This window comes from Caloenas nicobarica, chromosome 8 (genome assembly GCF_036013445.1).
Source record: "Caloenas nicobarica isolate bCalNic1 chromosome 8, bCalNic1.hap1, whole genome shotgun sequence".
Taxonomy (NCBI): Eukaryota; Metazoa; Chordata; class Aves; order Columbiformes; family Columbidae; genus Caloenas; species Caloenas nicobarica.
The window spans coordinates 27,175,066-27,202,381 of NC_088252.1; the positions used below are offsets into that span (position 1 = coordinate 27,175,066).

General features: G+C 41.5%; 1 protein-coding gene across 1 annotated transcript in view; it reads left to right on the plus strand.

The window, feature by feature from the left end:
* PPM1L (protein phosphatase, Mg2+/Mn2+ dependent 1L) overlaps positions 1-27,316 on the plus strand; it is a 123,088-nt gene that overhangs the window by 23,781 nt on the left and 71,991 nt on the right. Inside the window, exon 3 of the mRNA XM_065640296.1 lies at positions 5,145-5,196. The gene's annotated coding sequence lies outside the window, so the exon portion shown is untranslated. The remainder of the gene's footprint in view (positions 1-5,144; positions 5,197-27,316) is intronic.

A 27,316-nucleotide genomic window follows, 5' to 3' on the forward strand; every position in this document is an offset into this window, starting at 1 on the left:
TAAGCAGCTTATCCTTATTACCCAACACAGAATGTTTTTAAAGTCTTCTTCTGTGAGTGTCCCTAACAGTTAGTTTCTGGGGGTTCGAGTGTGTGTTTGGTTTGTTTGTTTTGTCATCTGTTGTTGGTGGTTTGGTTTTTGCTGTTGTTGGGGGTGGGGTTGGGTGTTTGTTTTTTAATAGCTTTTGTATTTCTTTCTGTGCTTTTGTGTTTCTCTTGAAGGAAGATTACGGCCGTACCCAGTGGACATCAGCAAAGCTCCTTCACTTTTCTGTGCTGGTTCTTTAGAGAAAGCCCAAGTCTCTCCCTTTTCCTGCCGCTTATAAAATACATGTCCCATTTCAGCCCTAGAGGTACAAATCCTTCATCTTTATCTATCGACAGACCCATTTCAAGCAAATTTCAAGCACTGGGCATGAATACAAACACTATAATTTAAAAAATGAGGAAAGCCTTAACAAATTCTCCATACCCCAATAAAAAATTATTCCACTGTCCTTGTTTGAATATTTCTCTATCTCCATTCACCAAAGCTTGGGAAAATAAGTGAACCTTTGGAATTGATTTAAAGGAGCCTTGTCCCCGAGGCTGCATATGAAAATGAAGCAGCCTGCAAGAATCAATCACATATTCCTGGAGACAAAAGGAACACGGGCTGCCTGCTCCGTGCCATTCAGGCACCATAAAGCAGTCAGAAAACCAATTTACTTGGCTTGCTCAAGGAAATCTTAAGTAGTCCAGAGCTGAGTTATCTCTATCGTGTCTTTTAGAAGTATTTTTAGGGTATATAGAGCATGGTCAAGGGAAGGCGTCAGGGTTGGATCACTCCTGCACCTTTGAAATTCACTGTGGCTGTAATTAACCTCTTGAAGAGTCATGAAACTGAGTGCAACTTGGGATCTGTTTTAAATTGTGCAGTCAGCCCAGTCCATAGTTCATTTTAGTTTTAGAGCAAGTCACAAAAAATAAAGGCACCTGTAACCTCAGTTCCCCTCTCATCTCAGTTTTGGTACAAGCCTAGCTTGGATGACCTAAGGATCTAGTCCGCAATGCAGCCCATAATATTTTGCATACAAATGTATCTGAAAAAAGTAGAAATGCATGGAATTACAATGTATAAATCAAGTTTGCAGTCTGTGGCTTAATGCAAACTAAATAGTCTACAAAAAAAAGGCACGAAACATCTGCTAAACCAAGTAAAAATTAATGAACATGAAAATTAAGATTGCTTTGCTGTTGATTTTTATCAATTTGTGTTCAAATCTGAGAAAGATTTAATAAGAATGCTGCCAGCTTTTAGCTAATTCAAAGGGATTCTAAATTGCTTAACTTCTATTTATATTTCCCTTGCATATTTTAGAGTTCTTCACAAAAGTGCTAAGTTTGTGATGCTTTAATTCACCAGCAAATACTTTACAAACATTTCCAAATATATCTTCACTCAGTCCTGATGCAAAGTTATGCTGCTATTTAAATGAAAGAATACTTCAGACAGCAGCTTTGGCAGTCAGGATCATCTTCAGCTTTATCTGCTAGGCTTTTTTGGCAATATTTCAGTCATGCTCCAATTCTCAGTGAGTTCATCTCTGAGAACTGACAGGGAAAAATGTGTTTTGAATAATTATGATACAGAGGAACTAACCAGGGAAACCTCAGAATAAATCAGTGAGAATTGCCAAGAGTGTGTTCATGCTCTTGAGAGGTAGACTCAGAATCAAAATATCGATCTGATACTAAAAGTAAATAAGAACATGTAAACACTGATAAACAACATCCCTTAGTTTACTTGGGAAATTTTTGTTTTCTTGAAATAATGTTAGTTTGGGGTATAATTTACTCCAAATTATATATTTATAATCAGAAATTATACACCTTAACATTAGCAACCCAGGTCTGGGATTTCCATTCTCATGTTATCTGTCTGCAGATATTTAACCTCCCTAATTCACCCAGGATGTTCTTCAGCTCCACAGCTTCACTGTTGCGTTTTGGTGCACACTTTTCCACAGCAGAATCTTACGTTTAAATCAAATTTGTTGCTGAAACATGACTCTCCATTTTCCAGAAACCTCCCTGCATCCCGCGACTCTCATTCTCACTGACATTAAGGTCACTTTATGTTGCCAGGAAATAAATGAAAATCAGACTTTATACACAGAGATGTACTATAATGAGGAATGGGAATTGAGGATCGTGGAAAATAGGAAAGAACAAGTTGTGTGGAAAATTGCTATTTTCATTTGACATCTGCAAATGTTCCTCTTCAATGGAGGTGCAAGTTGAGCAAAATTCCTGTAATAATGTTTCTTGTGGGTTTACCAGAGAGAAGGCAGAATTTACCTGCAATTATTGGCATTTGCCGCAACATAAAATTCTGGAAAAAATATTAGAAAGTGTTTATATCAACTGAGATTGAAAGAAAAAAAAAATAATTGGCAGAAAAACCTAAAACTTTATTTACCCGTTATCAAAACTGTTGTAGAAAGCTGTTTATGATATTGCTGTACTGTTATTCCTCTGGAGAGCTGTGTCCGTCGTGGCCAAAGAACACCCTGAATATTCTAAAACTTTTTTGCTTTGAAACATCTAAAAAGAAAAGCACAAGAGATTTTACTGCATTGCAGTTTTATTCCTGACATGCAAAACCACACTTTTACAGTTATCATTGGTACTATTTTTTTCTATTATGATTTTCTGTATTAACGGAAGAAAAGGGAGATAACTCTGTAGGTTTCTGGGAGTATTTTGGTAAAGTTTTCATGTTCTGACCTGCAATGAAAGGACTAATCTGCAGTAAGCTACCTTAGTGTGCACTTCTGATTTATGCTAAAAACACTGTTTGAATCTGAAATTCCTGAGAAAACTTTCCAAAGAGTCAGCAGAGAACAGTAAATAATAGCAGAAGCATTCTCCACATTTTAGCATCACAGAAAATATTGTAGAACGTAAATTTTACAGATTTTGGTAGTATTTTTACAAGGAAATTTGCATCAAGCGAAATGCTTCATATTAGTAAAATTGTGCAGTAAAGCTGATGACCCATTCAGTATTGTATCTTCATCGTTCATCCCCAGGGTAAAATGATAGTAAATTCAGTTTGCATATAGAGTAAATGAAATATTTTTTATTGTTATTACTATTTATCATTTTAAGTATCTTTACAAAATGAGGCTTCTCACGATCAAAAAACAATTGGCTTGCTATTATAAGCAAGAAATTGTAATGCTAACAGTGTTAGTATTGTGCAGACTAGCAAAAAGTGAGTGCTTTTTCCAATATCCTATTCTGTATTTTAATTCTGGGTAGCGTGAAAATTGCCCATGAATGTTGTATGCTGCTTTTTTTCTCCTGGACCTAAAATAATTTCCAGTTTTGTCGCATATCAGGCAACATACACCCAATTCCTGTGCATTATAACGCTAAACAGACGATCAATACATGTTTATTTTAGCGGATTATCTGCTTCTGTAGCCGAGGTACGAGAACAAATTATTCCTTGATAGCGTCATGTAAACAGCAGGAGGAGCTGTTGAGCAAGAAATGTTTTTCCCCACCAGTTCAGTTTATCACATACCGTGTTAATTATTAAGTTTATTGGTGAAGCTGACTCAGGGGTCGCTTTTCATTCCTTTCACAAATGAACAAAAGTCAGAGGTCTCCCTCCCAAAGAACCCAAAGTGAAATCTTTCAATAACAACCGATTGGGATATACATAAACATTTGGGATAATGTTTATGAATTTTTTATTATGTTTAAGAGAATGTGTTCGGACCTTGAAGTTCTGTTTCTCCGCTGGGGAGACTGGCCAGATGAAGCAGGACACGCTTCAGCCTGGGATTGCAGAATGAAACCCGTACGTGGGTTTTTTGGCTCACTCTGGATCGGACCGCCGCGCTGTCCCCACGTTGCTTTGAATTTTGCGCTTAATGCTACCTTGTTGTTGAACTTAATACCTGGATTATTAACATTTAATTAGTGGACAGTTCCACTGCAAGGGCTGAATATTTACCTGGATTACTTTGAGACGGCCCCGTCATTATGACAATTGCTGCCCCTTCGCACCTGTTTAGCAGAACAAGACTTCGCCCGTACCCTGTTGTTTCATTTACTTCCCATTCAGAAAGGGAAACTTGAGACACTCTGCAGCTCCAGAGTGGTTCAGATCACATTTTCACAGCCAAGATGCTTTCAGAACCAACTTGATTTCTCTTGCAGTATAAAATATGTATAATGTAATGGAAGATAGGCACCAATAATCATTTTGCCAATGGGCTACTCCAGGGCAGTAGGGACCATCTTCTGCTTCTGGGGGCATTTAGCACAGGGAGGATCCTGTACGTCTTTGGAGAAAGCTGTTGGGCAGTGTACAGATACCAGTTCTTGGCAACTGAAATAACAACAAGGAGATGCACGCTGGGCGCTGGAAGACTGACTTGTGCTCTTTCTGGCTTGAAACAATTTTCTTTCACTTCGAAATTCAATGGTCTGAATTCAACTTGCCACCAGTGGAACACAACTTCCATACAAGTCACTGTTCCCTGCCAGTACATACATATTTATATTTCATTAAAATGATGATAAAATAACTAATGTTGGCGGTAGTGAGCAGTATTCTCCATATTTTCACATTTATTTTATCTTTCATTAAACATAAAATTAAATAGAATTCAAAGAAGCCATAATACAGCCGTTATTAAAAACAAACACAATCATTCCAGAGCCAATTTTGCTCAGCGGCCACATGCGGCTTCCAGGCGGTACAAGGAACAACTCAAAGGGGAGTTGCTGCAGCAGATGGAGCAAAAAGACAAATGGACTGTGCTGAGGGCTCTGTGTTGTAATGCAGGTGTCCCAGATAGAACTGAGGCTCTGTTTAAACAGATAAATTTTGCTAGAAAAGCTCTATGCTGAAAACCGGGACTCTGAAAAGCGTCAGGCTCGATGTAGCTACAAAGTTTGCGGTAGCAAAAACATTGTTGCATAGGTGCAAATTATTGCAGCCTCTGTTTGCCGTTATTAGTCTCATGTTTCCTAGAAGTACTTGTTAAGTTTGCTGTTCAGGTGGAATCAAAAGCTCCAGATGCTGCAAAGTCTGTGCTGTTACCGTGTTACCAAACTCACGGACATGTATTTTGGCCTTTTCAGGTAAAGATCCCGCAGCTCAATTCAAGTGGACAGTGATGATGGGAACACAAAGGTAAGAGTTTCTTCAGGCCTGGCAGGTCCAACTTTGGATAGTCCTTTGAAATACTAATGAAATGTTACATATCTCTGAGATTTAAAGTGGTATCACCATTATGTACAACACCTGGCATTAACTTCCCTGCTTCTCAGATGTGAGAATCAGACACAAAAAGGCTTAAATCATTAACTTTGGGTTGACCAGGCTTGGGTTTATGTAATTTACTCTAAGCTGATCTTTGAAAAAACTAGAAAAACAATAGTTTATGTACATTTACATGCGATTTCTATGTTACCAAAAGTCCTAAAGAAGTGGAAACTGCTTGAAGGACTTGGAAGTCAGGTACCTGAACCACAGCTGAAAGGCGGCTTGTTATATTTTTCACTCAAAATTTCAGGCTGGTTTTGTGGTTTGCTAATTCATTTTCAACACCACTCTTACGTGTTTGACTATTATATCAGCTGTCATACTTTCTGAGGCTGGTTGATGAATTTTGTCAGTTTTCAGGCCCCCAATCTGCCAGCTGGCTGAAAACCGCTCCAGCTCATGTGCAGCTCAGGCTGAATTGTTGATATTCCAGCAAACTTCCGCTCATGCTGTCACAGCTTGTAATTTTCATTGCTTAGCAGCTAGCAGAAAAACAACGGCTTACAGAAATGGGTCAGAAAAAGCAAATACACATTTTGAGCGGGTTGGGGGGATTTTCCTCCATTTAAACTGTCGAGGCAAAATCTACCATCGGTTTAATAATTCAGAAATTCTGCTCCGCTTCACCTGCAAATGTAACTGGAGACTGCTTGATTACATTTACTATATAGTCTTATAAGATTATCCCCTAGAAAAACCGCAGCACTGTTTTGTTTCTCGGTTTCCCAGGGTTTTTAGCAGAAGCGGGCGGGGTCGATAGGGTCACCCCGGCTTTTGCAACACGATGAGCTGCAGCCGAACGTTTACAGCCCGGGGTGTGTGTAACAGCTCGGCCGGCGCTGCTGTTTCTGCCCCGGTTTACCCCGATCACCGCCGGCCGCCCCGCCCCGGGCCCGGCTCCGCGGCCCCCGCCGGACTACAACTCCCAGAAGCCTTCGCGCCGCCCCGCCAACCCGCGCGGGCGCCCCCGCCGCGCGTAGCCCGCCGGGACTTGTAGTCGGGCGGCGGGGGCCGGGCGAGGAGGCGGTGGCGGCGGCGGCGCTCCGCCCCGGGGGAGGGCCGGCGCAAGGCGTGGGGGACACGGCAGACAGGTACCCGCGGGCGGCCCTGCCAGGCACCACCTCGCTGCGGCCCGCGAGGTGAGCGGCGAGAGCGGCGGAGCGCGGCGGCCTCCCGCGGGGCCCGCAGGCGGAGCAGCGGCCTAGGGACGCCCGCGGCGGGCTCGGGCTCTGAGGGGGGCCCGCGGCCGCGGGGGGTGCGGCAACGGCTGAGCCTGCCGAGCCGCGCCGGGCCCGCTCCGAGCGGCGCGGCTCCCCCCGCGGGAGGGACGGGGCGCTGCGGAGCCCGGGCGCGCCGGTGGCCGCCGGGCGAGAGCGGGGAGCGGCCGCCCCCAGGCCGGCGCCGGGAGGAGGGAGCGGCGGGGAGCGGGACTCGGCGCTGCCCGCCCGCCGGCTGCGCCCCAGCGGAGCATGAACTGACTCGCCGCCTCGGCTCGGAGCCTTCCCAGCCGCCGGGGTGCGCGGTGCATGGTGTGGGGCTGCACGGTCTCGATAATAAATGATAGAGGATACAATGACTTTGCTGTCTCTGCTGGGTCGGATCATGCGTTACTTCTTGCTTAGACCGGAGACCCTGTTCTTGCTGTGCATCAGCCTGGCCCTGTGGAGTTATTTCTTCCACACGGATGAGGTGAAAACCATTGTTAAGTCCAGCAGGGATGCGGTGAAGATGGTGAAGGGCAAGGTGGCCGAGATAATGCAGAATGACAGGCTCGGGGGGCTGGACGTGCTGGACGCCGAGTTCTCCAAGACCTGGGAGTTCAAGAGCCACAACGTGGCCGTCTACTCCATCCAAGGCCGGAGGGATCACATGGAGGACAGGTTCGAAGTGATCACCGATCTGGTGAACAAGACTCACCCCTCCATCTTCGGGATATTTGATGGGCACGGAGGAGAGGCAAGTGCTCAGCTGGAGAAAAAAAAATGAAAGGGTGGTGGTGGGGAGGATGGTTACAGGGCAAGGAATGGATGTGTTCTCACCTACCAGGTTTGTGGGGTAATCTTGAGACATTGTTTGAGGGTTTTGTCCTTGCTTTTTTGGGGAGGACGGAGGTGATGTGCCCCTAAATAGGGATTCAGAGATACCCCACTCCCTCAGTCTCTCATCACGCCTTTGATGATCAGCATGGTATAAATGTGTTTATACCCCCTCTGCCCTTTGCCGTAGTAAAGGTTTAATTGAAGTAAAAGCCGTTGGAGGTGGCTCCTAACGTGCGTAGAATAACGATGATGAGCACGAACTCCCTGGAGTCATCTTTTGTTACAGCCAAGTGTGGTGTGAGCTGATTTTGGCACAGGGCTGGTCTCCCCCTCTCCCCCAGCAGTGGGTACAGAGGTGCCCTCCTAAAGCTGGTCTGTGTAAAATGTCTTTGCAGTAATTCACCCACAAGTGAGGAGCAGCAAGTCGCTGAAAATGAGTATTATGTTTGTGAATTGCATGTGTTTTTTCAGTCATTACAACTGTGCTGTCGTACTTGTCCCTTTCCCAGGAAAACTGTTATTTTGAAATTTTCTCGTGTTTAACCTCTTAACTTCTTCAGGCAGGATGATTTTCATTAGGTTGTGCTATGTAATTAGTATTACAGCTTGATGGGATACTTCGTTTATTACGGATGACAAATGTTGAAATTGCAGCTTCCTCTTCCTTTAGGATTGTGGTTCTGCCATGTAGCTTTTATATAGCACAAAGCACATGTTTCATAACTGTAGAAAAGGACACAGAATTTGTCCTTGTGTGACAAATTCGCTCTAGCAACTGTTATGTTGGGTATGAGAGAACCTTACGGGTTTTGCTGGGATGATGGAAGCTGGAGAGAAATGCTGAAGTTTTTCACGGAGCACTCCTGCCGAGGAAGGTAAGGGAGCTGGGGTGTTCCTGCAGCTGCTTTCACAGATCAAGGAGTCAAAGTCCTTCCTAGAAAACCTTTGGCACTGACCAGATGCTAATGGTGCACAGAGGTGGTAGATGCACCCCTCTAAACCTGTAAATGCTGCCTGAAAATTCCAGGCCTTAGGCACATAATCAAAAAGCTGCTCTTGTGTTGCCCGCAGGGTTGTAAAGGGACTCAGTTATCTGTCCTGCTGCTGTCTCACAGTGTCTGGTGTTTTGCTCCCTTTAAACTAACGCAAACACTTTGGATATTGAAAACTGTTGGCTTCATAAAAAATTCCGGTGGTGACTGAACCCTGTTTTCGTCTTTGTGTCTGATTTAAATTGGGGCACAGTTGTGCCAACTCTTACTGGCGTGCTTGTGCCAGGTCACTCTCTTCCTTGGCCTTCGAGGAATGCAGGTAGAAATAGGAATGTACCGCAAAATGGGACGTGTCTTCTGAAGGAATATTTGCTCATCAGCGTGTTTGGTACGTCTGGGTCTTTTGTTTTCTGAGGCTTTGGACAGAAGGTGCTTGTGCTCCATCTTCTGCCTCCTTCCTCTTTGTTTAAACTGAGTTTTCCTCGTCTGAACCGATTAGCCAAAACAAGTTTGTGGGGATATGCTTATCATGTTTTTAAACAGTATTCTGAGATTGTTACAGGTTGAAGTATGATACACACACACAGACGTCCGCGTTGTGAAAGGAGGATCTCCTTTCTTTAATTTTGCGTCATATATGTATCTTGCCTTACACTTGATTGCAAACTCAGTGTATGAAAAAAAATCCAAAACTAACACAGAAAATAGCTAAATTGCAAGAACATGCCATATATGTATTTGGTTGGTTTTTTGTGGATCTGGGAATGACATCTGTAAGATACATTAATGATAATGCTGGATCTTTAGGAAGCTCATTTGTCTTTTGTGTCCTGATTTGTCAGAGAACTTGTTCTAATTGATCAGCAGCAAAGTATGAGGCTTTTACATGAGGCCTGTCATTTAGAAAGGTTTAACAGATCTCCCTCCAAACCTACCTAAAGTTAATATTTTAAAAGATGTAAGTATCCGGTATCTCTTATTTATCTTTCAGTGAAATCCCCAGATGTTCTTAGTGGCGTTTAGTCCTACAGAAATAGGTGCCTAATCACAGGGGACATAACTAGTTTCTAGTTTCAGATTTTCCATAAAACTGATCGGAAGAACATGAACCGTGTGCTGTGCACGCAGCAAAAAATAAATTCTGAAAAATAGCTTTTAATCTAAGCAGGTTTTGTAGTTTTGAGTAGAAAAGAGGGGAGGGAAAAGAAATAGCGAAAATCAGTGCTCTTATTTATTCCGTAGTGGGTAATAGTGAGTTTCAGTTCTCCATTCGGATTGGTTTTCTGGGTGTCTCATTTTATTTTTATTTATTTAAAAAGAAGTGGCTCTGTGCAACACTTTAGCGATGTACATAGCAAAACCTTTGTGAAGGTTACGTTTTCCATGTGGGCTCCCATTAAGTTTCTTTATTCATATTTAAAGAACAAAGAACTGCTAATCTCTGGCATTACATGTGAAACGAACTGTTCTATATGGGGAAAAATCGTCTTTCCAAACAGACAATACCACAAATGAGATGCGAGATTCATTCTTTCCAGCTATATACAAGGGAGTGTCTCTCCATTAATTACTTCCTGCCATATCACGTTGAAGTGGAAGGACAGGAAAGCGTGATTCAAGTAATATGAATTACTGCGTAATGATAATTTCTGAAGATTTCTGAGTTTTGCTTCAATATTGCCAACATTTTGCATAAATTCTAGTTTTCTGTTATGTCATTTTGTTTTCCATTTGACAGTTTTAGCCTGACTAGCTTGGCAGCCATTTACTTAAATTTTGTGGCTGGCTTGATGAGAAAGCAATAAGCAAAAATAATTATTAATACTCTGTGTTACAGCTGAGAACCTGGTAAGCTGCTGCAATTACTTGTGAAAGGCAATAATATTTGAGATAAAACTCGATACATGGAGTTTTCTTTTTATAAAAAGTTCGTTTGTTTCTTGAAGAATAAATAATAATAATAATAATGCAAAACAGGTGGAGGGCAAAGAAGTAGACTTGGAAAGCACGGAGAAAAGTTTCTGCCTGTCATCTCACTGCATGATCTTGGCCAAAGGATTCTTCAAGGTGATCTAACATAGAATCAAAAAAGAAGAGAAGAAAGTATTTGTTGGTTCTCTCAGCTTCTTTACAAGGCTTAAAGATGGCTTGAGTGCTTTTTTTGTTTTGTTTTGTTTTCCCTTTTCCATTTATTTAGAAGTTTTGGGACTGTCTAGACTGAAAGATTGAGAAGTGGCGAACAATGTAAATTATAAAATAACAAACAATGAGCTTGAAAGCTGAGCAAAGGAAAGGATGGATGCTTAATCAGAATGATTTAATTATTTAACTAGCATTTACTAACAGGTTCTTTTCTCAAATATTTAAGGTTTAAGCACTCAGTTTAATGAGATCTCTGTATTAGACAAGAATGAAGTAGCTCAGCTGCCATCTGCACTTTTATGGTTATGGCCATGTTGCATATCATTGGTTTTTTCCTAACCCTATAAGGTGAAGACTTTAAAAATAATTATAGTAATAGATAGTACCCTATATGCTGCCTGTGCTTGTTTGCAGTCGTAAACTGATGTGGATAATGACAGTGGGAAATTAAAGCTCAGTAACTGTCTTATAAAAAATGTCTTTTTTTATTTCTCTTGGCCTCCTTAAACAGGAACAGGGCAAGGCTTGTTCCTTATGACCTGTAGGTGTGGAGAAGAGCATTTGGCATGATATAACTGGGTTTTAGGGTTGCTGTTCTAGTGTTGCAGTATGTGAAATACACTTTTTATTATTATTTGTAGCGTAGGGAAAGATCGGGGAGCTTAAATGTGAAAGGAGGGGATTTGCTGTATAAATGGCTAATGTTTGTAACCACATACAGAACCATGTCATGCTTCGTGTGCCGCAGGACCTTGAGATCAGTCACAAGAACTGTTGGCAGAAGTCCCTGGTTACTGATTAACTTGCAAAGACAAAGAAAAAAAAAAAGGAAAAGTCAGAAGATAATGGTGAAAGTTCTTCCTGGCTTTGTGTGGGACTATGGAAACGTGAATGCTGAGGTAGGGCCTGGAGCGGAGGGCGCTGTGCCAGCTGTGTTTGAACAAGCCTGCTGTGCATTGAAAATCCAGGGACTCGAAAGCGAGATGAATTCCTCCCTCGTTCGTTGGGGTGAACTCACTGTCGTCTCCAGGCCCGCAGCAACAAACAGGTTGCAGTGAGGTTAAGTTGGGAAGGAGCTTCTGAACCGCTGCGCACTGTGGTGAGGGCTCATATGCCCGTTCTCCTCCGTTAATGAATATGAGATGACTTAGTCCTCGGTGAAGGCGAACAGCTAAACTGCCATAAATTTGCCAAACATTTGAGGATGTGGGCGGAGCAGCTGTAAATCAGACTGTACTCTTGTGTTCATACAAGTTAACAGGATTTTTAATCCCTTCACAAACTGAGGACCTGAACTCACCTGGGTTAGGCTGGGCTATGATGATGAGCGTCTTTTCAGGCATCAATAGAGGGAAATTGATTCCATTTAATTGGAGATGATAGTTGGCGGTTGGAAGATAATGTTTGCCTTCTACCAAATATGAACTAATGAGCTAATATTTTTATTTTGATCTTTGAATTTTTAATTTTTTCTTAGTTTCCGATCCTATTAGCAGAAGGTGTTTATGCTGTGTTGAAACAAAAGCAAGCTATCACTTTTTGTTATTTTCTAAATTTAACTGGATCTGCTAATTCTAATTCAAAACCTGTTCCTCTGACACTGAATTACTTAAGCAAACATAGTGACGAAAATTTATCTACCATACTGTTGCATAAAGGCCATTAAGGATCAATGGCTTGGGATTTTACAAAATATAAGAATAAATCAAACAACACCTTTCAGGTTTTTGGATGTTATAGCCTCGTTGTAAGGTGAAGTCTTTGTGGCTTTGCAGTTTTTAAAAAGAAACTGCTGACATGGTTTTCCTTTTATAGTAATTACCTTCAGTTTCTAATCTAGAGTCCTCTGCAAAGTGCCTAAATGTTTGAATAAATATTTACATAGGTGACGTCATGTTGATATACAACTCTCAAATCTGCTTATAAATTCTACACCAGTGGCCTAAAATATAAGCCAAAATGATATATAGGAACATTTATGTCATTTTGTTTAGTTTATCCAAGTTTTGATTCTTGGGTATCATGTTTCAGGGTTATGATTTTCACCATACCAAACCACGCTTATTTGATTTTTAGGTCTACACTATATGCTCACTTGCTGTTCAAAACTGGCTTAAAATTGATTTAAATGGTGTAAAAATATGTAATTGGAAGTGGGAACTCTTATCGCTACCATTTACCGCTGTATCATTGGGTGTAGAATTGAGTCTTTTTCAATTTTTATAAAAATCAAAAAGTCAATTAATTTTAAATGTAGTCTGCCGGCTTAGCTTGCATCGGTGCTTCCACGTTTGGGCGCACAGGCAGCCAGCTGATTGCCACTGGTTTAGTTAAATCCGTTTTGAATTCTTAAATGCTTTCAGATTATGGAAGTCATTTAAGTTTCTCCCTGAACATGAGTAACTTGGGCTACTCCGTAGGAAGTGTTTGAGTACGTGCTCTTGCTCAGTAGTCGATGCTCAGCAGCTTTTCCATCGCCGTGGATGGGGAGGATATTTCATGGCTCCCGAACAGGAATGTTCAGACCGCAGTTGTTTGAGTGCCTGACGTTTTTTAACTTGATACCCTGCGCTAGTGCTCCTGGGGCCGTGTCCTGAGGTACCTCACAATCTCAAAAGATGGATCAAGGCTCAGGAATGAGCAACATTTTAAATGGCTTAAAAATGTGCTGATTTGTGCTACTGATACTGCTTACTAAGAGCCCAGATGTATAATAAACAAATTTAAATACAGTTTGGGGGCAGTCGGATTTTGATCTGCAAGCCAGGAACTTGGACAGTTTTGTGTTAATAGTGTGAGAGAAAATTTGGATTCTTCTGTCATGTGGGGTTAGTGAAAACAGCAGATTGCTCTGGCTCTGTCTTGAGTGTGATACTTTCAGTAGCTCTGTTGGACCGGAGTAGTATTTGTCCTTCCTCCCTGTTGTTAGGAATCCAAATACTTGTGGTGTAATTTGTTCCTTAAAACTGAGTTTTGGTTTCTGACAGTTTCACTTCTTAACCAATCACCTGGCATGTGGACACTTTGTTTTGCCCCATCTAGTTTTTGTTGGTGGCTGCAATTGTCCGCAGCGCTCTTGGCCCCGTAGGAAGGCCTTTGAACATGCTGATCTCTTCGGAAATGGTCACGTGCAAGATCCGTCAAGTTTTGTGACCCAGAAGGATGATCCAAAGGTAACAGGCACTAATGTTCCCTGGGTCTCAAGGTTCAGGACTTGCACTTTGCTTTAAGCACGAGATAGATACTGATAGATCTAAGAAAGGGAATAAAATGCTTATATACTCATTCTGCAGTGCCCTTTGGTTGGAGTCTATGCCCTTGAAAGGAAAGTTTCCGAAACTAATTTAAGGGCAGCAGCTGCTATAACTATGCATAGAAAGGCACACGCCTCTGGCTCTGCTTCTTCACTGTCGTGTTTATTAAAACCTTAAGGTTCAATTGAACTCACCCAACCCTTGGGCCATGTTGCCACCCTCCCTACTCTGTGCCCCTGCAAAGCAAATGTCCTCACGCCCATGTCCCCTGCCGTCCAGGCCATCGTGTGACCGTACTTTGGTACCCGAGCATCCCGTGAACCTTGCACTTTCATCCGATCAGTGGTCGCTGTACCTCAACAACCTGTACTCTGTTTGCCTGGACTCTTTTTTCTTTAAACCAACTTTTATAACTCTCAGTTCCCTTTGGTTGCTGACTTCCTCATCAGGTTCACTTATCGTCGCCATTCATCACCAGTGATTCTGTTACTGGATACCAGTCTAGCTGGACAGACCAGTTTCTTTGCTTCATGGTCAGCCCAAGAGATCTTCCACATAAAAGGTCATGAAGATTTAATGACTCTTTGTCTTTATTAGCCCTGTAGAGTTTCAGTTCACCCTGAAGGTAAGAAGGCAACCATGCTGACAGATAAGGTAAGTCCAAAAGGATGTTTCCCTCTTGACAAAGATGTACATACAGACAGCTCATGCTCTATGGGCTATTAAAAGTTGTATGCAGATTTAATAGTTGCAATAAGTTGGAGAATTTATTTCTTTGGGGCTGTTTGTGTGCTTTTAGTCCTGTTGTTGAGCTAGTGTTAAACACTTCACCTAGTGTTTTTACTAAATCAGTTTAAAACTTACTGCCAAGCGTAGAGGTTTCATTTGAAAGCAGCATAGCTTTAAAAAAAATTTAAATGTCATTGCAGTTTACGAGAAAATGGTTGGCAGATGCCAGAATACTAAGAAATACTTGAGTCGGGGTAAGTAGGGGACACTAGTGAGAGTGTGTAAGTTGTACAGGGTGTTTCAAAAAGATGAACCCAATTTGAAATCACTACATTTCTGCAACCATGGAACGCCCATGAATGAAACTCTTACCACTTGAAAGGGCGGGGCATAGAGTTTCGAATGATTAATGCTTGATAACTCATTAAACCGTTTGTAAATTTTTGTGTAATTGTAACATGTCACCATTGTGAAATATACCGCTTTGAAATCAGGTCCATCTTTTTGAAACACCCCATAGCTTAAATAATTACCCGTTTATGCCATAAGGCCGGATATTTAGATGGCAAAGCTGTTCCTCATCAGTGAACTGTCTTGATTGCATTCAAGAAATAAAAAGAGCAGAAAGTACTTGTTAAGACCAGGCTTTCAGATCTAGAGTAATTTGCAGGCCATAAAATAATCTGAATGGAAAAATCTACCTTTCTTTCTGCTCTTGTAGAAAAGTTACTCTGGGAAAGCGGCTGTTGGGTGGTTACGTGTGGCACGGGGCTGGGATGGGGCTCAGGGGCTGAGTTGTCGTGTGATAAAAGCGGCCGAGGGGAGAGGAGGAAACATCGTTTTTTCGGCTGGGTGCCATAATGAACTTCTGGGAGCTGCGTGGCAGCACCGAGTACCAGTCCTGCTGCTGATACAAATTGATTATGATGCTGAAACATTGCTGGCTCTCATCATCTCCGACCTTGTCTGATTCACAGCTGTGCAAGCAGCTGACATCTCCAGCCAGACAATCAAAGTACGTGTTTTAACTGCTAAGCCACAATGCAATTATCCATAGCACGTCATGTCGGCAAACCTCAAAGCTCCCCCAGAGAAATGAACATTTATTTGCATTTACCTTCAGTGCTAAAATGTTATCCCTTGCAAATTTTCTCATTGTCATAAATGTTGAAAAGGCTTATTTATTTTTTTTCAAAATCCCCTTCAGGGGTAAACATTTGATTTTATTAAGTCCTGTTATAATAGCCGAAACTGTCATACAGTACTGCTTTCAATCAATACACTTTTTAATGTAATAAATCTCTTTACTTTTCTGTTCTCTACCAGATAGAAAACTGCTGGAGGGCATAAAACATTTCTTGTGATAAGTGAAAATGCGTGGCCCATACTGTAGTTCTCTGGTCTACCACAGCTCGCTTGCACTTTCTTTAAACTTACATTTTTACATGGGAACATGATTTATTTGCAAGTAGTCTATGCACGGCCTGTACTACACTTTCAGTACTTTCCCTGTGTTTCCTCCAAACACACACCAAAACTGAGCTATTGAAATATCTGGCTTGATCGGTATTAAATAAAATGTCTCTCAGAGGCTGCGTGGAAACTTATTGTGGGAGTAGGAGGAAGGGGAGGAGGATGAAAACTGCTTGTCTCCTTAGTTTTTTTTTAGTGTTCATAACCCTGAGCTTTCATCTGCTTTCCTGCATTTGGGTGTGGATGGTTTTTTTTCTAGTTTGTTTGTTTGGTGTTTTTTTAATTGCCTGGGTCTGTTTAGTGATGTACAGGATACTAAGTAGGGTGGTGAAGGTGCTTTTAATGTTGCTGTTCTTTGTTGTTGTTTTTTGTTGTTTGATTGGGGATTTTGTCTGTGTGGTTTTGGTTTTGTTTTTTTTTAATCTGACATCTATGCAATGTGATTACAGCAGGTTTTATTTCTCCTGAGAAGCAGGGAGGTTGGACAAGAGTCTGGATGATCCCACCAAGCATAGTATATTCATGAGATATTTACTCCTGATCATCCTGAGTTGGGCCCTTTATTGGTGTGGAAGAAAAGGGAAATGACAGTGTTTAGTTCATGAGGAGGAGAGAAGCAGCAACACTGGTAAGGATGCAATCTCATTAACTGGGAGACACCGAACTGACAGAAGTCATACAGAGGATTACAGTACATGTAATAACTCATGTTCTCCTCTAATTGAGATTAAGCAAGATTTTATTGTGAAAGGCCCATGATAATGATCACCTGGGACCGTGATGCTCAGACACCTGCTCACAGCTGCTGCCACAAGGACTCAGCCCCGTGTCTGTGGGCAGGATTCTGCTGGGATTCCTGAACTAGGACAAGGAAAGTACATTTTTACTAACTGCTTGAAAAAAAAAAAAAAGAAAAAGGGCTGTCGCTACCTTTTCTGACCATGCAATTGGAAGCATCCAGTGTTCTTACTGGAATAACAAGGCTCAGGGGCTCTGACACAGGAGGGGAGTGAGGGAGACTAGAAGTAGAGCTTGGGACTTGAAGGCAAGAATGTGACTAGAGGAGAAAGGGAGAATCGTGTGTGGTTTTGCATCGTAGCTTGCCTTAATTTTAGATTGCTGGAAGACTGGATGTATTTAATAACAATCTGTCCTAGCAAAATCACCAAGCAGCTATAGGAAAACAACTGTTTCAATGTACCACTGTTTATATTAATATACTGCCTGAGATCCAAAATGAGAGAGATGTGTGCGTGAGGGTTATTTCCGTGGTTTAGGATGAATGCTGGTTTATCTCTGTGTGTGTTTGAGAGAAACAGAGAGCGCGAGTGTGCATTTTGGCAGCGTTTCTTCACAGCTCTGGAAAGAGCACTGACAGTTTTGTAACTCGGGGTGCTCTGAAAACTAAACTTTGCCCCTTTTGTTTCTCCTGCTGGTCCCTGCTTTGCTGGCACGTGTCCACAGTGCTTATTGCTGGGGGCTTCAAGAACAAAACGCAGGACCAGCTGCCTGTTCATAGCGCCAATTGGCATCGACGTGTCAGAGAAGAGCTCCAAGCGACCCCGCTTCTTGCCCATGTTTTCATGCATAGATCATAATGTGAGGTGCTGCATTAATTTACACAGAGGTTGGTATGACAGGCTGCCTCATTTTGCAAAATATTTTATGCTTTCATATAAAATACATCACATAAGCTTGACTTTTAAATAAAAGGGACTTTCCTTACAGCTACTATGACAGTAGTGGGTTTGGAAGGCAAAGCAGAGTGACTTCTCAGTGGATGAATGTTGCATAAAAGATTTGTAATCTTTGGCAATTAGAAAATTGTTGCTGAGGTTAATGGTGATATTATTTTTAACTTTGAGGGCAGGCGCAATGTCTTGCCTCCAGGATGGAATTATTTTAATCACTGCTTTAAATAAACACTCTCTGTGATGGTTTAAATTAACAAACATTTAAATCATCAATCTGATTTTTTTTTTTGCTTTAGTATTTATTTTAGCAACTATGTATCCTGATATGCCAATTCACAGTATTTTTTATTTTGCATTGTTTCTGAAAATGAGAATGGTGTTTACTCTGTTTTTTTTTTTCCTTTGGTGATTTTATTTTTTTTTTGTGTTTCTGTGTGGATATCGTAACTGTAAATAAAAGCAGAACAAAAAACTAAATAAGAGGCTTCCCCATGAAGAACAGAATGACGCTGTCTGGTGGGGTCATAGAGCAGCTCAAGACGGTCGCTGCGCACTGGTTCCTGTTGCAGGTCTGTGTGTGACGACGAGAAAAATCCTCTGAGTAAATCAGAATATCTCTTGGGATGTGTTGGGTTTTGTACTCCACGCTTTTAAGTGGTGCAAGTTGGAGTTTGTATATTCTAAAGTGTTCATGTAAACTTTCAAGGCTGGCAATTGAGTGAGCTGCTTCTACAAACACCACAGTGATGCCATGGCGGAAGAGCCAAAATAAAGTGTATCCAGCTGCATATTGGAATTAGTTGTTTCAAGTGTAGGTTTTAAAAGCTTTTTTGGCATGCGGGTTGTGCGTCTCTTATTAAGGAAAAAATCTGACTGTGAAGGAAGGTGAAAATCATGTTGATGAATAATATGAAAGGCCGTAACCTCAAACCTATTATAGTGAAGAGAGATATTTTTACCGGAATGTTTTGTTACTGAATTTCCCAGCATCCCAGTTGATAGGAGGACTAACTAAATATCATTTCAGTGACAAGCACCATTTAATTGAGATTTTTTTATATACAAATTGAAAACATTTTGTCTGTCACGGTGGCTTTAAGTTGACCTCACTGTGCTTCTGATTCAAAGTATTTCCAGAGCGTGTCACAAAAACGTATTATACCTCTGCAAACAGGTGTTTTCAGATCATTTTACAGGCTTAAATTTCTGCTTATGTGCCTTGGCTGATCTGATACAAGTCAGTAACACAGCTGAAAATAGAACTTTATAGTCCCCATCTCCTTCTCTCCCAGGTGCAACTGCTCCTTTATTCTCTCCGTCAGACACCGACACCGTTAACCATGTGTCTTCCCTTATTTAATGTGACACCATCACCTACCTGCTGGGTTTTGTAGCCTTCAGTTTCTTTTCTTAATGTGGTTATTAAGAAAGTAACGGCACCTCAGAGCCAGCAGCATCAGTGCTTATTTCACGTTGGTACCGTGGATCTTGGTGGTTGCCTTTCATGCTAAAATAATGTTACCGACGTGTCCCTGTTGCTGTGAGAAACCCTGATCTGAACCTGGGGCAAGGGCCGTGCTGCTGTTTGTCATGTTGCGAATGAATTCTTTCGGCATTTTGTTCTGAAACGGAATTTTTGCTTTAAAAAGTGATGTAAGTAGCAAGGCATGAGTGTGAGAAGCTGGCCAGCTGTTAGACACTGACCGGCGCTGCTGGGCGTGAGGAGCACAGCTGGTTTCTTGCTAAGTGAACTCCCGGTGCCGGTGGGTGATTTTATTGCTGAAACTCAACTGTGGACGTCACAAACTCATCACACGTGTGACCTGTGAGTCTGACGCTTCATCAGTCATTGCTGGAGGGGGAAGGGGTCTACCTGGCCACGTAACCAATTAACTGAATTAAACCCCAGAGCTTCCAGCCCTTTTCTGTGATGCTCAGTAGGGGCAGAAGCTGAACATAATCTCTGTGCTCACCTGCTTGTCTGGAAGGGGAGCCTGGTGTTCCCTTTCTTTGCCAACAAGAGTCTTTCAGTGTAAGGAGCTAATAGCAAGACTTTAAAACTTGGCATAATTTGTCCTCTCTTGAGCAGCGTAAAGGAGCGTCACTGCAAACAATCCATTGCTTGCAATTTAACTGCTGCAGGTGTTGCAGCGGCGGTTCCTGAGGCAGAACTCTTTCTTCTCTCTAATTTTCTGGTGTCGAGAGTTAAATAAATGTCCTGGAAGACTAAAATCTCCTGGAAGCTTTTCATCCAGGAGATCAACTTCTAAGAGGATGGGGATGTGAACACAGCAGCCATGTGGAAGCTAGAAGTGAGTGTGGGTAGTGTTTTCTGATTTAAATAAGGAAAGAAAAGTTAAATTAGGGAACGTAGGGGTTTTTTTAATTCCTTTCATGAAAATGCCCCAGAAGATCTAGTTAAGTGGTTTTGCCTTTCAAAGTTGTGTTAATAAAACATTTAAGACCACCTGATCTTTCTTGAATTAAAGCGCTGTATTGCAAGAAAACTGCCCTTAGCAGTGAGGGGCATTTGGAGGGGAAGAGGGGTGAGTTGGGAACAATAAAAGGAAATTAATTTAATTTAAATGGGGGCAGGCTGTGTTTTACCGTGCTTCTGTATAGCCACACAAGGAGAGGAAACCAAACTTAATAACAATAAACAGTTTCAAAATGCATCACCATTGGTGTGTCTGCTGCAATCATTAAGCCGTAATACCCAAGAACTTATTCAAGTGTCAGAGTTCATGAGCCTGTCATGAAGCTATCTTTAAAGGAAGAAGATGAGTCAACACTCCAGGAAAGGTTTTTTTACTAAAGTATCTCTGCAGGTGCCCGTGTCCTGGGGTGCACAGTTCCCGTCAATGTACCTTGGGAGCTTGTGCAAGCACCTCAGTGCATCTGGGTTTTGAAAGCTCTGGCCCCAGATTCGTGTCCCCAGTGCTCTGCAGTTTTTCCTTGTAACTCTTCAGGTTTGATGCATTAGGTTGATAAATCAGAGAAGCATCTGGGCTGCTTTAGGAGTTATCCTTGACCTGTTCCTGTTGTGTAACTTTCCTATTACAAATATGATAACTTTCAATATTTGAGACCATTTGAACCGCTTGGAATTAGTGAACGTGTTAATGATCTCTCATTTGCATGAACTTGAGGTATTTTAAATTACAGCTGAATTCCAATGGGACCAAAGTAAGGATGAGTTTACCTGCGTGGCACCCACTTCACCTACCTGTCAGGTACCTGGTGATCCATGGGCTGTGTACCTGACAGGGGACGTGTACGTGCAGGTTTTCGTATCCCTGTTTTCCCCTTTCCTTAGCAGAATTCATAGCATGGTAGGACACTCTTCACAGCATAAAAAGAGCTTGACTTCTTAATTTATCAAAGGATAGAAACTGAAGATCTCGTTGGTCCAAAGTGAGATTTGAGGGGAAATTTAAAAAATAAAAGTGAAACAAGTATTTTCCCTTCCTTTATAGAGAAAAAACAAAATCAGTTCATTTGTTTCTTGATTCACTCTGGTAATGATAAGAACATCTGTTTCAGCCTGAAACAAAGGTTGAAACAGGGATCAAGACGGACCCATATACTGAACTCACTGCTGGAAGTTGGCTTTGCGTGCGCTTGCGTGGAACCATCGCGGACACCGCTGCTCTCGCAGCTCGATGGCTCTTTCTCCAGGACCCGCTAATGAAATCCACCACCCGCCCAGACCGCAGCAGCGACAACGCAAAAACATCTGTGTGTGTGGAAGAAGCTGTGAAGATAAATTTCTGAGTTTTCTTAGGTATTCATCAGCCTCTCTTGTTTCCAGTTGTGTTGTTTCCAAAGCTCTTGATAGAAGAGCTCTGTGTGGTTTGGGACAAAAGTGAAAAAGATGGCTATTGCGTGAGCGAGATGCACAGGCTCTTAATATATTTCTGTGTATTTCATAATCTTGGGTATTCCCATATTGGCCTGAGAGGTGATATAAGAACAATTGCAAAGCCTTGGGTACCAGTATCTCTCTTCTAATTGCTGTACAGCTTAATAATGTACTTAAGATTTGCAGAGAGCCAACTCCTGCTTCACCATGTGAGTTCTTTATCGGGGAAAAAAAAAGAGCATCTTGTACAGAAGCCTGAGGCTACAGTGGATTTAACACTCGTTCTAAGTGTTTCTTAAGAGGAGGAGAAGAATTGCAATGGAATACACAATCGGATCAGGTCGTGGGAGTTTGGACCAACGTCACCGCAGTGCCGGTGGCATGCGCGAGCTTGTCTGAACTAGCCCGAGTGCCAAGGCTCATGTAGCAGTTCCACTGCTCCTTGAGTCTGAATAAAGATGTGTAAAATTAGCCCGTGTGGGTCTCCATCTCACAACAGCCACCTGCTAGCAGTACGCAAAGAAGCTTTTAAAATTGGCACTTCAGAACACTAGTGTAGATTATCTTAGTGTAAATATATCTTCTGCTGTCTCCACCAGACCTAGTTAATTCCTCTTCATTTTTGCCAGCATCAACATTGAAATGTTTAACTACTCAAATGAAATATTTGTTGGTTCTTGCGGGAGTTAATACTTGGTATTCGTGCATGAAACTGGATCGCTGTTCATTAGGAAGGAATGGGATTTCTAGTGAGTAAGAGAGGAGAAAAGTGCTGTTTCACGTTCTACTGTATGAGGGAATTTAGTACTAATTACTCATTCTATGGATATTAGGTTTTGTTATTTTATATACGGCTTTTTAAGTACAGGCTTTAAACCCTTGTATCCTGTCTTGAAAACTGAATTCCAATCTGAATTTGACCATCTGGTTCTAGATGGATTTGGGACATGAATAGGGAAGCTTGCAGAGAACGAACCAGCACTGTGTCTGGATTTCGTCAGAGTTAGTAATTCCTCTTTCTTTCTGGACAAGAAATTTGTGTGCACAGTCCTTTAATGAATCAAATGTGGGGAGAAACATTCTGTGTGTTTGGTCATAGTGTGTACGTAAATAGTAGGAAGTCAGGCTCCAAAATGCTGCTGTTTTTTTAAAGCAGAAAACAGATAATAACCATAAATGTTTCATACCCTGAAAGTATATTTAATAGAGGTTTATTAACAGCTAAGAGAGGTCTTCTTTAAAATGGAATCTGTTCGTATATGTGTATATGTTTAAGATCAGTGATGTTTTGCTTTTGTTGCTTATAGGTCTACAACATGCTTGTGACTTGACTGTAGGAGATGGTTAGTCTGGAATCCTTGTCGTGTCAGTGCAGACTGGATTTATTAGGTTGGTGCAAAAATAATTGCAGTTTCAGACCATGAATTTTAAATCATCATAACTAGGCTCAAACACATCTTTATTAATCAAAATAGGAACCATTACAATCAAGACATTTTTGCCAACGAGAAATAAGGCAAAGGAGGAGACAGGAGAGTTTGTTGGAGTAACTTTTTGCTCCCACTTCATGATAGTTGCTTAGAACTGCCCTAAAAGTGAAGTTCATACATTTTTTAAATTGCCCATACAGTAAAAATTGTAGATTTATGTTGGCTGAATAATTCATCTCTCCCTGGTTGTCATCTTGGTGCACCCGCTGCCTTTCCCACTGCAGATTAAAGTTTTCAAGGCTTCTTTACTTGCAAGGCATTCATCTAGATGAAACAGAAACAGAACTTTTAGACCAAAAAATGAAAGATTTAATGTGAGTATGTAAGAAAAGAGATGAGGAAGAGCACAAAGAGGATCAGAAGTGCAGCCGTGTGCAGCTGCACCCAGTTCATCTCTGCTTTTTGTTAGGATGTCCAGGACCGGTGACCCATCCTCTCATGGTTCTCCCACGTGGTGCTTTTAGTCGTCCTTTGGCCAGCAGAAGATGGCTTAAGAACCCACTTAACAATGATTTCTTCTCTCTTAAAGATGGAGATTTCTTTAGCAAAAATGTAAGAATACTTGAAGGAAACATGGTGGTATTTCACCACGTGAAAAAGAGCAAGAGATGTCTGTGAAAATTTTCTATTTGAAGGCTACAGCTGCTTGTCAACAGAATTTACCAGAGCCAAATGTCGGGAATGGAGAAGTCAAAATAGGCTGTGTAGCAGATGAAGAAAGATCTGTGAGCTTTATTGTTGTTTAGGTCTCTTAGTCAAGAGGGTCTTGAAGATTTGTTATTTTAAATTGTTCCAAGTGAAAACATAGGAAACATGGGTTTTTTTAGTAGCTCTGTGAAGCTGTGTTAACACGTCAGAGTTCAGCGTTCGCTGTGTTTATTAAATCTGCCATTGAAATGGAGTGGTGGTATATAAAAACTTGTTTCACTAATTCTTTCATTGTGGAAACCACATTTTGCTTTCACAATATTTTGAGTATCTATTGTACACATGATCCTTTAAAACAGTTTTGTATTTCCTATTGGATTTATTAGTCCAATCTTAATGCCATCTTAATAGATGACTTCTCTTTAGAGAAATGATGCCATTTTAAAATGTGAATATAGTCACACTCATGCTCTGTGATTATTTGATCTCCCTCAGTCCTGTAAAGCTTTAGTCTGGTTGTGAGGTGATGACCATCCCATGGTAAATATCGATTCCATTGGTCTCCAGCACTCAGGGTTCATTTGCTTTTTGAAAAGTTTGAAAAACTGACTTTCAGTTCATTACATACTGAGGGAAGATAGAAGAGAAACTTTTGTCGTATTATAAAGGCTGTTAATCTGTAATAACTACAGCTTTTCAGTCTGAACGTAATTCTTATTTACTGGGCCCAAACCATGATTATTATATTTTTAAATTTCTGAACTACTTTGCAGAAATCATGCAGCAGTGTACTTCTGGTTCAGAGACTATTTCTTGAATTTATCAACTGAGCAGCTGTGTTGCAAGAAAACATCTTATTCTAAGGTAGAGAGACATGGAAATACACTTTTTGGGAATGACCATTACAGCTGTGGGGCAAACTGAATGATACTTGCTAGCAGAGTGAGTCTGGGAAAAAAATCGAAGTAGTTTGGATTAATCTTATTTTTTTCATCAAAGCAAAAGCAGAAGCTGAAACAGAACTCGTCTGTAATTTGACAGTATTTTGACTGGACAGAAGCAGTTTTCTTCAGTATGCAGTTCAATAAAGGAGAAAAAATAATGGTCTTGCTATTCCGATAGACCCCAAAATATGATACATAGCTACAACAGAAAAACAAACTGATAAGTGTTGTATAATTACCTAAAATGCTCTAATTTGTCCTGTGACACAAACACCTATTTGTTTGCAAAATCTCTTGGGTGACTGAGTAGGAAAAAGACATTTCAAAATTGAAGTCAAACGCTGAAGCTCAGACTGTTCTAAAAAGACTTTTGCACATGGAAAATCTGCAGCCAGCGGGCAGCGCTGGGAGCGAGTCGATAAATCTTTGCAGGGTGGTCACTGCGATGGATTCCCCAGCTGTGAAGTTACTCTGGCCTCCCAGTACAACACTGACTAGAAACACCTACAATTTTTCAGGCATAATTTTTCATTTGAATATTTTCCAGTTCGAGATTTTCTCTGTGGCAGGACGTGTCTCGGATGCAGCCTGTTGCAAGCCGCTCTCGCCTGAGTTCTTGTGATGTTATTCCCCATCTGCTTTTTGCTTTCTCCTCCATAGACACAGAAGTGTCCTGTTTGTAATCGGGAGAAAATGTTACCATGTTCTAGGAACACTTAACCCCGTGTAGTGTCTTGAATATGTGAGGACACGTTTAAGCGGTGGTCACAGTATCACTCCCCAGGAACTGCTTTGCAGGGAAGAAAATTTGCTTTGTGATGCATTAAGATCTAGTTGGTACTCTTAAAATACACAAAATTAAATATATCTTTCTTCCGAGGTAGGATTTTATATATATAGATATATAAATGCTTTCCAATAAGTAGTCCTCGCTTTGTCTTATCAGAAAGGTCACAACTTCTTTTTACCACGAATGGCAGAAGTAAATGCAACTTAATTCTTTCTCCGTGACAAAGTCTGTGTGCCCACAATCATCCTCCTCCTGCTGTTCAGTTAGAGACACCGTGTCTGGAGAGAGGGACCATCCTGAGCTGTCTAAGCATTACAAGAAATTTATTTGTCAGCTTTCTCAGGTGATGTGTCTTTTCATTTAGTCTGCTAGTCACTAAGACAAGGAATATATGTCAGGTACATGTAATATTTATACACAAACAGGCATGCACGCTTGCTCGCAAGTCCTAGTCTTTACATACAGAAATAAAAATTCTCAGTGTGATTTTGGGCAGAAAACGTTTGCCTTAGACTTAACACAGCAAAAATTTCAATCGTTCGTTTAGGTTTCATGCTAAATTCAGATGCCATTTGTGACAAGAATGAAATACAGGCAAGTCCGAAACGCAAACTGCTGTTCTGCTGGAGGCAGCAAAAAGTTTCAAGATGGGAAATTTGCTTTGATTTAGCCGTTCTTACCCCATCAACAAGTGGCTAGGGAACAGAATCAAACTGTGTGGATGAAAGCTCCATGAAAACGTTACTTCAACAGGAGCACTTAAAATATTTAACAGGTTCTGATTAGTTCTAGAAATTGTAGATGCTAGTAGAAAGAAAAATGTCCTAATAATTCTGAATTTTTGTGCCAAAACATTTGTCTGAAAGCTTTAGAAAACCTTTAATGTGGTAAATACATGTATTTTGGTGGCTCTTAGTGGCGTATGTTGTACCTTCTTTAAAAAGAAGAAAAACCAATTATGGTAGAACATTTCTGGACACCGTGTGAAAGCGCTAATGTGCAGTGAGTGACACCGGCCGAGGTCAGACCAGGTATCGTCAGGAAACTTGCCGTATGTAAAGCCTCCTGCTTTGGATTTAGAGTCAGAGTAGGTTTCTTTCCAAGCTCATCAAAAATAGCTCTAACCAGTGTTCCGTGGCCCGTACTTTCTTAAGGCCGATTTCTATGCAGAAGTTCCGGTAGATTGACATCTAATTTGTTCGCACTAAATTACTTTGCATCGATATGCAGGTCCGAAAAATCCTCTAGCACGGGGTGTCCTGTTTGAGACTGGATCTGCCCTTTTAACCAGCACAGGCACCTTCTGCCTCCCCTGCTTGTTTTCTTCTTTTTCTGGACACTCAAACCATTGGAGTTGAAAGTTTTCTGGCTCAATGTTCCCTTAACTCTCCATGCATGGACTTTGCTTCTTCCACAGCTTCACTGTGCTAAAATAAAAACGGGGGGGCATTCGTAATTCTATAGTCCCCCCTGTGTACTGTCCTAATAAAAACCCAGCACCTTGTTGGCCGACCGGACTGAAATGAGGTTGTTTTATGCAGCGTTACCTCTCTAAGCTGAAAGATGGGTGTTTTTGTGGGGTTGGCTTTTGTTTATAACCTGCCATATCATAGCAAACAAGCGAGCAAGAAAAATAAAACCCTGCAGAGCTTCTCCACCAAGATGAGAGCACTTTTTCTAACGAGCCGTGTGTTCTTCCCAGTGAAAAAGCAACTAGTTCAAAGCAACCAGCTGGTGCTCACCAAGATCCAACCCCAGGTGAGACCAGGCCGGGCAAGGGAGCAACATACTGGGGCTCCACCTGTTCCAGCTTCTCTTCTCAGCTTGTGCTCACAGCTGCTTCGCTCTAAAGGAAAAAATACACTAATTTGTTCCAGTGGGACGACTGAGACTACACAGTGGTTTGTCCTTCTCGCTGAGGCACACGTCGG